The following is a 12,410-nucleotide window of genomic DNA, read 5'->3' on the forward strand; positions in this document are numbered from 1 at the left end:
AGCCGTCGGCGCGGGAGTCCCTGGCGCGTATGATGCGCTATGCTGGCGGGGGTATGGGATACGGTGCCGAGGCACCGAGAACGCCTCTAATGCCAGCCACATAAGAACATCAGTAACTTGCTGCCCAGAGCGCCCCCCCCCCCTCCCCAGCGCCGTGTGAGTGCCGTAGTGTGGGAGCATGGAGCGCAGCGCTACCGCTACGCATACCTCGGTTACTGAAGTCTTCTGTTCTTCACATACTCAACCGGCTTCTTTCTTCTGGCTTCTGTGAGGGGGGTGACGGCGTGGCTCCGGGAACAAGCAGCTAGGCGCACCAAATGATCGAACCCTCTGGAGCTAATGGTGTCCAGTAGCCGAGAAGCGGAGCCCTTGAACTAAGAAGAAGTAGGTCTGCTTCTCTCCCCACAGTCCCACGATGCAGGGAGCCTGTAGCCAGCAGTTCTCCCTGAAAATAAAAAACCTAACAAAAGTCTTTCCAGAGAAACTTAGTAGAGCTCCCCTAGTGTGTGACCCATCACTCCTGGGCACAAAGTCTAACTGAGGTCTGGAGGAGGGGCATAGAGGGAGGAGCCAGTTCACACCCAGTTTAAGTCTTTATAGTGTGCCCAAGCTCCTGCGGATCCGTCTATACCCCATGGTCCTTTTGGAGTCCCCAGCATCCTCTACAAAAATCTCTCCGTGTGTAACCCCTGTGCCTTACAGCTCCCAGCTAAAAGAGCAACAATGTTATTTGAGTGACAAGCTGCAGAGATTAACCTTTTCTGTGACTGCTGCACAGGGATCACACAACCTCTATTCATATTGCTGAGAGAGAGAGAGGCTCTACCTGGTGCAATGTGTATAAGGGCTACTTGGCGCAATGTGTATAAGGGGCTACCTGGCACAATGTCTATAAGGGCCTACCTGGTGCAATGTGTATAAAAGGCTCTACCCGGTTGCAATGTTTGTAATGGAATCAGAACAATGATCTGGGAAAATACAATTTCATGAGTGCCAATCCAAACTAAAGGGTGGCTGGGGCAATTGACCAGGCCCTTTCCCCACCATACACCACCACGTTACTATATCACCAGTGTAGAGGGCACTGTGGCATAATGTGAACTGTTGGCATTACTGTGTGTTCAACACATTTCTGTCCCTGGGAGTATTTACACATATATACTTCTTAATAATTTCTCTGACGTCCTAGTGGATGCTGGGGACTCCGTAAGGACCATGGGGAATAGACGGCTCCGCAGGAGACTGGGCACATCTAAAGAAAGCTTTAGGACTATCTGGTGTGCACTGGCTCCTCCCCCTATGACCCTCCTCCAAGCCTCAGTTAGATTTCTGTGCCCGGCTGAGCTGGATGCACACTAGGGGCTCTCCTGAGCTCCTAGAAGAAAGTATAGTTTAGGTTTTTTATTTTCAGTGAGACCTGCTGGCAACAGGCTCACTGCAACGAGGGACTAAGGGGAGAAGAAGCGAACCTACCTAAGTGGTGGTAGCTTGGGCTTCTTAGGCTACTGGACACCATTAGCTCCAGAGGGATCGAACACAGGACCCGACCTCGTCGTCCGTTCCCGGAGCCGCCGCCGCCGTCCCCCTTACAGAGCCAGAAACAAGAAGGTGGTCCGGAAAATCGGCGGCTGAAGACTTCTGTCTTCTCCAAGGTAGCGCACAGCACTGCAGCTGTGCGCCATTGCTCCTCATGCACACCACACACTGCGGTCACTGATGGGTGCAGGGCGCTGGGGGGGGGGCACCCTGAGCAGCAATAATAACACCTTGGCTGGCAAAACTAACACCATATATAGCCCCAGAGGCTATATAGGTGTATATTAACCCCTGCCAGAAACGATAAAATAGCGGGAGAAAGCCCGCCGAAAAAGGGGCGGAGCCATCTCCCTCAGCACACTGGCGCCATTTTCCCTCACAGCTCTGCTGGAGGGATCGCTCCCTGGCTCTCCCCTGCAGTCCTGCACTACAGAAAAGGGTTAAAAAGAGAGGGGGGGCACAAATTAGGCGCATTATATATATATATATATATATATATATATATATATTATGCAGCTATAAGGGAAAACACTCTCTATAGGTGATATCCCTGTGATATATAGCGCTCTGGTGTGTGCTGGCATACTCTCCCTCTGTCTCCCCAAAGGGCTTTGTGGGGTCCTGTCCTCTGTCAGAGCATTCCCTGTGTGTGTGCTGTGTGTCGGTACTGCTGTGTCGACATGTATGATGAGGATAATGATGTGGAGGCGGAGCAAATGCCTGTGAATGGGATGTCACCCCCTGCGGGGTCGACACCGGTGTGGATGGACTTATGGAAGGAATTACGTGACAGTGTCAACTCCTTACATAAAAGGTTTGACGACATAGGACAGCCGGCTACTCAGCTTGTGCCTGTCCAAGCGTCTCACATGTCATCAGGGGCTCTAAAACGCCCGCTACCTCAGATGGCAGACACAGATGTTGACACGGATACCGACTCCAGTGTCGACGACGATGAGACTAGTGTACCTTCCAATAGGGCCACCCGTTACATGATTGAGGCAATGAAAAATGTATTACACATTTCTGATAATACCCCAGATACCACAAAAAAGGGTATTATGTTGGTGACAGAAAACTACCAGTAGTTTTCCTGCATCTGAGAAATTGATATGAGGTGTGTGAGGAAGCGTGGACTTCCCCCGATAAGAAATTGATAATTTCTAAAGCAGCGTACCCTTTTCCGCCAGAGGATAGGTCACGTTGGGAAATAACCCCTAGGGTAGATAAAGCGGTTACACGCTTATTAAAAAAGGTGGCACTACCATCACGGATACGGCCGCCCTGAAGGACCTGCTGATAGAAAGCAGAAAACTACCCTTTAAGCTATATACACACACACGGGCATTATATTGAGACCTGCTATTGCCTCGGCATGGATGTGCAGTGCGGCAGCTGCGTGGTCAGATTCCCTGTCGGATAATATTTATACTATAGATAGGGACAATATTTTGCTGAAAATAGAGCATATAAAAGACGCTGTCTTATACATGCGTGATGCACAGAGGGATATTTGCCGACTGGCATCACTAATAAGCGCTATGTAAAACCATTGCCGCCAGACGGGGGTTATGGACTCGGCAATGGTCGGGCGATGCCGATTTAAGACGGCACATGGAAGTTTGCCCTAGAAGGGGGTGGAACTGTTTGGGGATGGTCTTTCAGACCTCGTTTCCACAGCTACGGCTGGGAAATTAAAACTTTTGCCACAAGCTACCCCACAGCAAAAGTAAGCACTGCATTATCAGGTACAGTCCCTTCGGCCCCAGAAAAGTAGAGAGCTAGAGGCTCATCTTTTCTGCCAAGAGGAAAAGGTAGAGGGAAAAAGCTGCAGCACACAGCTAGTTCCCGGGAGCAGAAGTCCTCCCCTGCGTCCGGTAAGTCCACAGCATGACGCTGGGGCTGCTCAGGCGGACCCGGGTACGGTGGGGGCCCATCTCAGAAATTTCAGCGCACAGTGGGCTCTCTCACAGGTGGATCCCTGGGTTCTTCAAACAGTATCTCAGAGGTACAGGCTGGAATTCGAGACTTCTCCCCCCCGCCGTTTCCTAAAATCTGCCTTACCGGCAACTCCCTCTGCCAGGGAGGCAGTGTTGGTGGCAATCCAAAACACTGTATTCACAGCAAGTGATTATCAAGGTACCCCTCCTTCAACAGGAAAAGGGTTACTTTTCCACAATGTTTGTGGTACCGAAACCGGACGGTTCGGTGAGACCCATCTTAAATATAAAAAATCCTTGAACACATATAACAAAAGATTCAAGTGCAAGATGGAATCGCTCAGGGCGATTATTGCGAACCTGGACGAGGGGGATTACAGGGTCTCTCTGGACATCAAGGATACTTACCTGCATTACCCTCCTCACCAGGAGTACCTCAAGGTTGTGGTACAGGACTGTCTCTATCAGTTCCAGACGCTGCCGTTTGGATTATCCACGGCACCGAGGGTCTTTACCAGGGTAATGACCGAAATGATGATACTCCTTCGCAAGAAGGGAGTTTTAATTATCCGTACTTGGACGTTCTCCTGATAAAGGCGAGGTCCAAGGAACAGTTGGTAAGGGGGTAGCACTTTCTCGGGAAGTGCTGCAACAGCAGGACTGGATTCTCAATTCCAAAGTCACAGCTGGTCCAGACGACACGTCTTCTGTTCCTGGGAATGATTCTGGAAACAGACCAGAAAAAAGTGTTTCTTCCAATGGAAAAAGCCGAGGAGTTGTCATCTCTAGTCAGAAACCTCCTAAGACCGGGACAGGTGTCGGTACATCAATGCACACGAGTCCTGGGAAAAAAAAAAATGGTAGCTTCGTACGAAGCAATTCCATTCGGAAAGTTCCACGCAAGGATTTTCCAGTGGGACCTGTTGGACAAATGGTCCGGGTCCCATCTCCAGATACAGCAGTGGATAACCCGGTCGGCAAGAACCAGGGTGTCGCTGCGGTGGTGGCTGCAGAGGGCTCATCTACTAGAGGGCCGCAGATTCGGAATACAGGACTGGGTCCTGGTGACCACGGATGCCAGCCTTCGGGGCTGGGGTGCAGTCACACAGGGAATAAAATTCCAAGGACTATGGTCCAAACAGGAGTTTTCACTTAACATACATTTTCTGGAGATAAGAGCCATTTACAAGGCCCTAAGCAAAACAAGGCCCCTGCTTCACCAGCCGTACTGTTCCAATCAGACAACATCACGGCGCTCGCCCATGTAAACAGGCAGGGCGGCACAAGAAGCAGGAGGGCAATGGCAGAAGCCACAAGGATTCCCCGTTGGGCGGAAAATCATGTGGTAGCACTGGCAGCAGTGTTCATTCTGGGAGTGGACAACTGGGAAGCAGACTTCCGCAGCAGACTCCACCCGGGAGAATAGGGACTTCATCCAGAAGTCTTCCAAATGCTAGTAAACCGTTGGGAAAGACCACAGGTGGACATGATGGCGTCCCGCCTCAATAAAAAAGATATTGCGCCAGGTCAAGGGAACCTCAGGCGATCGCTGTGGACGCTCTAGTGACACCGCGGGTGTACCAGTCGGTTTATGTGTTCCCTCCTCTCCCTCTCATACCCAAGGTACTGAGGATAATAAGAAAAAGAGGAGTAAGAACTATACTCATTGTTTCGGATTGGCCAAGAAGGGCTTGGTACCCGGAACTTCAAGAGATGATCTCAGAGGACCCATGGCCTCTGCCACTCAGACAGGATCTGCTGCAGCAGGGGCCCTGTCTGTTCAAAGACTTACCGCGGCTGCGTTCACGGCATGGCGGTTGAACACCGGATCCTGAGTGAAAAAGGCATTCTGGAGGTAGTCATTCTTATCCTGATCAAAGCCAGGAAGGATGTCAGCCTGAAGTTCAGACGTTGTAAGGGAGTGCTGCATATTCAGCCCCTTCTTTGTGCCCCAGTGGCACCTTGGGATCTCAATGTGGTTTTGGAGTTCCTGGAATCACATTGGTTTGAGCCACTTAAAACCGTGGATTGAAATATCTCACATGAAAGGTGGTCATGTGAAGGCTCTGGCTTCGGCCAGGCATGTGTCAGAATTGCCGGCTTTGTCATAAAAAAGCCCTTACCTGACTTTCCATATGGATAGGGCAGAGTTGAGGACTCGTCCTCACTTTCTCCCGAAGGTGGTATCAGGTTTTTACTTGTACCAACCTATTATTGGTGCCTGCGGCTACTAGGGACCTGGAGGATTCCAAGTTACTGGACGTAGTCAGGGCACTGAAAAATTATATTTCCAGGACGGCTGGAGTCAGAAAAACTGACTCGCTGTTTATCCTAGATGCACCCAACAAGCTGGGTGCTCCTGCTTCTAAGCAGACTATAGCGCGCTGGATTTGTAGCACTATTCAGCTTGCGCATTCTGCGGTGGGACTACCGCAGCCTAAATCTCTAAAAGCCCATTCCACAAGGAAGGTGGGCTCATCTTGGGCGGCTGCCCGAGGGGTCTCGGCTTTACGACTTGGCCGAGCTGCTACTTGGTCAGGGGCAAACACGTTTGCAAAATTTTATAAATTTGATACCCTGGCTGAGGAGGACCTGGAGTTCTCTCATTCGGTGCTGCAGAGTCATCCGCACTCTCCCGCCCGTTTGGGAGCTTTGGTATAATCCCCATGGTCCTTACGGAGTCCCCAGCATCCACTAGGACGTCAGAGAAAATAAGATTTTACTCACCGGTAAATCTATTTCTCGTAGTCCGTAGTGGATGCTGGGCGCCCATCCCAAGTGCGGATTGTCTGCAATACTTGTAAATAGTTATTGTTACACAAATCGGGTTGTTATTGCGAACCATCTATTCAGAGGTTCCATTTGTTATCATACTGTTAACCGGGGTTCCTATCACGAGTTATACGGAGTGATTGGTGTGGCTGGTATGAGTCTTACCCGGGATTCAAAATCCTTCCTTATTGTGTCAGCTCTTCCGGGCACAGTGTCCTAACTGAGGCTTGGAGGAGGGTCATAGGGGGAGGAGCCAGTGCACACCAGATAGTCCTAAAGCTTTCTTTAGATGTGCCCAGTCTCCTGCGGAGCCGTCTATTCCCCATGGTCCTTACGGAGTCCCCAGCATCCACTACGGACTACGAGAAATAGATTTACCGGTGAGTAAAATCTTATTATTACCAGCATATCATACTAACCATCTTATTGGAAGGGACCCACCCCTGCAAGGGAACCCACCCCAAGGAAATCACCACCCCCAAAGGGAGCTCACCACCCCCATGGAAACCCCACCTCCCCCACAAACATTAATTTGGCTCTGGATATTTGCTATACTGAATTAAAAAAATATAAGAGTAGCATGCATACAGTAAAAAGATATCCCCAGTCTCTAAACTGTGGTGAAGATACAATCTGGGGTATATCTCCACCTGGTGGTCACGAGTGTTGCTGCAGATTTTAGATACTTTTTTGGGTACTTGAAAATGCTTTATGATGTTCTTTAGTAGAAGTCTTGCTTTGTTCCCAGTACCTATCAAAATAAACTCACCCCTCTGTCTACTGCATATTGGTCCAATCCCCCATGCCCTCTGTGTGTCTGTCTCAGTCTCCTACTCTCTCTCTAATTTTGTACGTGTTTGCCTCTGATCCCCCATTAAGTGTATGTATGCATCTGCTCCCCAATATGTCTTTGCTTCCAATCTACATATGTGCCTCCCCCAATATGTGCCTCTGTTCCCACTCTCCATGGGGTCAATTCAATGCAAATTGAATAGCGCTGGGAGGGAGCTGCCGGAGCTAATCAATTCAGCGTGAGCTTATGACCGAGAGGATTCCTCGCACCCCTCCTGTGGTGAGAGCAGAAAACTGACAAAATTCATACCTCAATGATGTTTTCTGAACTTAGTTTGCCAGAAACAGCATCTTGACTGGCACTTATGTTGGAGAATGCCGGTTCTAACGACTAAACACCATGGGGTAAATTTACTAAGGTGGGAGATTTTTAGGGATGTGCACTTGAAATTTTTCGGGTTTTGTGTTTTGGTTTTGGGTTCGGTTCCGTGGCCGTGTTTTGGGTTCGAACGCGTTTTGGCAAAACCTCACCGAATTTTTTTTGTCGGATTCGGGTGTGTTTTGGATTTGGGTGTTTTTTTCAAAAAACCCTAAAAAACAGCTTAAATCATAGAATTTGGGGGTCATTTTGATCCCATAGTATTATTAACCTCAATAACCATAATTTCCACTCATTTTCAGTCTATTCTGAACACCTCACACCTCACAATATTATTTTTAGTCCTAAAATTTGCACCGAGGTCGCTGTATGGCTAAGCTAAGCGACCCAAGTGGCCGACACAAACACCTGGCCCATCTAGGAGTGGCACTGCAGTGTCAGGCAGGATGGCCCTTCCAAAAAATACTCCCCAAACAGCACATGACGTAAAGAAAAAAAGAGGCGCAATGAGTTAGCCGTGTGAGTAAGCTAAGCGACCCTAGTGGCCGACACAAACACCTGGCCCATCTAGGAGTGGCACTGCAGTGTCAGGCAGGATGTCCCTTCCAAAAAATACTCCCCAAACAGCACATGACGCAAAGAAAAAAAGAGGCGCAATAAGGTAGCTGTGTGAGTAAGCTAAGCGACCCTAGTGGCCGACACAAACACCTGGCCCATCTAGGAGTGGCACTGTAGTGTCAGGCAGGATGGCCCTTCCAAAAAATACTCCCCAAACAGCACATGACGCAAAGAAAAAAAGGCGCAATGAGGTAGCTGTGTGAGTAAGCTAAGCGACCCTAGTGGCCGACACAAACACCTGGCCCATCTAGGAGTGGCACTGCAGTGTCAGGCAGGATGGCCCTTCCAAAAAATACTCCCCAAACAGCACACGACGCAAAGAAAAAAAGAGGCGCAATGAGGTAGCTGTGTGAGTAAGCTAAGCGACCCTAGTGGCCGACACAAACACCTGGCCCATCTAGGAGTGGCACTGCAGTGTCATGCAGGATGGCCCTTCCAAAAAATACTCCCCAAACAGCACATGACGCAAATAAAAAAAGAGGCGCAATGAGGTAGCTGTGTGAGTAAGCTAAGCGACCCTAGTGGCCGACACAAACACCTGGCTCATCTAGGAGTGGCACTGCAGTGTCAGGCAGGATGGCCCTTCCAAAAAATACTCCCCAAACAGCACATGACGCAAAGAAAAAGAGAGGCGCAATGAGGTAGCTGTGTGAGTAAGCTAAGCGACCCTAGTGGCCGACGCAAACACCTGGCCCATCTAGGAGTGGCACTGCAGTGTCAGGCAGGATGGCCCTTCCAAAAAATACTCCCCAAACAGCACATGACGCAAAGAAGAAAAAAAGAAAAAAGAGGTGCAAGATGGAATTGTCCTTGGGCCCTCCCACCCACCCTTATGTTGTATAAACAGGACATGCACACTTTAACCAACCCATCATTTCAGCGACAGGGTCTGCCACACGGCTGTGACTGAAATGACTGGTTGGTTTGGGCCCCCACCAAAAAAGAAGCAATCTCTCCTTGCACAAACTGGCTCTACAGAGGCAAGATGTCCACCTCATCATCATCGTCCGATTCATCACCCCTTTCACTGTGTACATCCCCCTCCTCACAGATTATTAATTTGTCCCCACTGGAATCCACCATCTCAGATCCCCGTGTACTTTCTGGAGGCAATTGCTGCTGGTGAATGTCTCCATGGAGTAATTGATTATAATTCATTTTAATGAACATCATCTTCTCCACATTTTCTGGAAGTAACCTCGTACGCCGATTGCTGACAAGGTGAGCGGCGGCACTAAACACTCTTTCGGAGTACAAACTGGAGGGAGGGCAACTTAGGTAGAATAAAGCCAGTTTGTGCAAGGGCCTCCAAATTGCCTCTTTTCCCTGCCAGTATACGTACGGACTGTCTGACGTGCCTACTTGGATGCGGTCACTCATATAATCCTCCACCATTCTTTCAATGGTGAGAGAATCATATGCAGTGACAGTAGACGACATGTCAGTAATCGTTGGCAGGTCCTTCAGTCCGGACCAGATGTCAGCATCAGCAGTCGCTCCAGACTGCCCTGCATCACCGCCAGCGGGTGGGCTCGGAATTCGTAGCCTTTTCCTCGCACCCCCAGTTGCGGGAGAATGTGAAGGAGGAGATGTTGACAGGTCGCGTTCCGCTTGACTTGACAATTTTCTCACCAGCAGTTCTTTGAACCCCTGCAGACTTGTGTCTGCCGGAAAGAGAGATCCAACGTAGGTTTTAAATCTAGGATCGAGCACGGTGGCCAAAATGTAGTGCTCTGATTTCAACAGATTGACCACACGTGAATCCTGGATAAGCGAATGAAGGGCTCCATCCACAAGTCCCACATGCCTAGCGGAATCGCTCTGTTTTAGCTCCTCCTTCAATGCCTCCAGCTTCTTCTGCAAAAGCCTGATGAGGGGAATGACCTGACTCAGGCTGGCAGTGTCTGAACTGACTTTACGTGTGGCAAGTTCAAAGGGCAGCAGAACCTTGCACAACGTTGAAATCATTCTCCACTGCGCTTGAGTCAGGTGCATTCCCCCTCCTTTGCCTATATCGTGGGCAGATGTATAGGCTTGAATGGCCTTTTGCTGCTCCTCCATCCTCTGAAGCATATAGAGGGTTGAATTCCACCTCGTTACCACCTCTTGCTTCAGATGATGGCAGGGCAGGTTCAGGTTTTTTTGGTGGTGCTCCAGTCTTCTATACGCGGTGCCTGCACGCCGAAAGTGGCCCGCAATTCTTCTGGCCACCGACAGCATCTCTTGCACGCCCCTTTCGTTTTTTAAATAATTCTGCACCACCAAATTCAAGGTATGTACAAAACATGGGACGTGCTGGAATTTGCCCAGATTTAATGCGCGCACAATATTGCTGGCGTTGTCCGATGCCACAAATCCCCAGGAGAGTCCAATTGGGGTAAGCCATTCTGCGATGATCTTCCTCAGTTGCCGTAAGAGGTTTTCAGCTGTGTGCGTATTCTGGAAAGCGGTGATACAAAGCGTAGCCTGCCTAGGAAAGAGTTGGCGTTTGCGAGATGCTGCTACTGGTGCCGCCGCTGCTGTTCTTGCGGCGGGAGTCAATACATCTACCCAGTGGGCTGTCACAGTGATATAGTCCTGAGTCTGCCCTGCTCCACTTGTCCACATGTCCGTGGTTAAGTGGACATTGGGTACAACTGCATTTTTTAGGACACTGGTGAGTCTTTTTCTGAGGTCTGTGTACATTTTCGGTATCGCCTGCCTAGAGAAATGGAACCTAGATGGTATTTGGTACCGGGGACACAGTACCTCCAACATCTCTCTAGTTGGCTCTGCAGTAATGATGGATACCGGAACCACGTTTCTCACCGCCCAGGATGCCAAGGCCTCAGTTATCCGCTTTGCAGCAGGATGACTGCTGTGATATTTCATCTTCCTCGCAAAGGACTGTTGGACAGTCAATTGCTTACTGGAAGTAGTACAAGTGGTCTTCCGACTTCCCCTCTGGGATGACGATCGACTCCCAGCAGCAACAACAGCAGCGCCAGCAGCAGTAGGCGTTACACTCAAGGATGCATCGGAGGAATCCCAGGCAGGAGAGGACTCGTCAGACTTGCCAGTGACATGGCCTGCAGGACTATTGGCTTTCCTGGGTAAGGAGGAAATTGACACTGAGGGAGTTGGTGGTGTGGTTTGCGCGAGCTTGGTTACAAGAGGAAGGGATTTACTGGTCAGTGGACTGCTTCCGCTGTCGCCCAAAGTTTTTGAACTTGTCACTGACTTATTATGAATGCGCTGCAGGTGACGTATAAGGGAGGATGTTCCGAGGTGGTTAACGTCCTTACCCCTACTTATTACAGCTTGACAAAGGCAACACACGACTTGACACCTGTTGTCCGCATTTCTGTTGAAATATTTCCACACTGAAGAGCTGATTTTTTTGGTATTTTCACCAGGCATGTCAATGGCCATATTCCTCCCACGGACAACAGGTGTCTCCCCGGGTGCCTGACTTAAACAAACCACCTCACCATCAGAATCCTCCTTGTCAATTTCCTCCCCAGCCCAAGCAACACCCATATCCTCATCCTGGTGTACTTCAACACTGACATCTTCAATTTCACTATCAGGAACTGGACTGCGGGTGCTCCTTTCAACACTTGCAGGGGGCGTGCAAATGGTGGAAGGCGCAAGCTCTTCCCGTCCAGTGTTGGGAAGGTCAGGCATCGCAACCGACACAATTGGACTCTCCTTTGGGATTTGTGATTTCGAAGAACGTACAGTTCTTTGCTGTGCTTTTGCCGCAAGTCTTTTCTTTTTTCTAGCGAGAGGATGAGTGCTTCCATCCTCATGTGAAGCTGAACCACTAGCCATGAACATAGGCCAGGGCCTTAGCCGTTCCTTGCCACTCCGTGTCGTAAATGGCATATTGGCAAGTTTACGCTTCTCCTCAGACGCTTTTAATTTTGATTTTTGGGTAATTTTTTTTACTGATCTTTTGTGTTTTGGATTTTTCATGCTCTGTACTATGACATTGGGCATCGGCCTTGGCAGACGACGTTGATGGCATTTCATCGTCTCGGCCATGACTAGTGGCAGCAGCTTCAGCACGAGGTGGAAGTGGATCTTGATCTTTCCCTATTTTTTTTAACCTCCACATTTTTGTTCTCCATATTTTGCGCACAACTAAAAGCCACCACAGGTATACAATGTAGATGGATGGATAGTATAGTATTACTTATACTTATGGACGACGAGTGACGACACAGAGGTAGGTACAGCCGTGGCCTACCGTACTGCTGCTTAGTGCTTATATATAAATATAATATACTGTATAACGGACCTGGTGGACAGTGTCAGCAGCAGACTGCTAAACTAGTATGAAGAAAGAAAAAAAAAACACCACAGGTATACAATGTAGATGGATGGATAGT

Source organism: Pseudophryne corroboree, chromosome 11 (genome assembly GCF_028390025.1).
Source record: "Pseudophryne corroboree isolate aPseCor3 chromosome 11, aPseCor3.hap2, whole genome shotgun sequence".
In the NCBI taxonomy this organism is placed as follows: Eukaryota; Metazoa; Chordata; class Amphibia; order Anura; family Myobatrachidae; genus Pseudophryne; species Pseudophryne corroboree.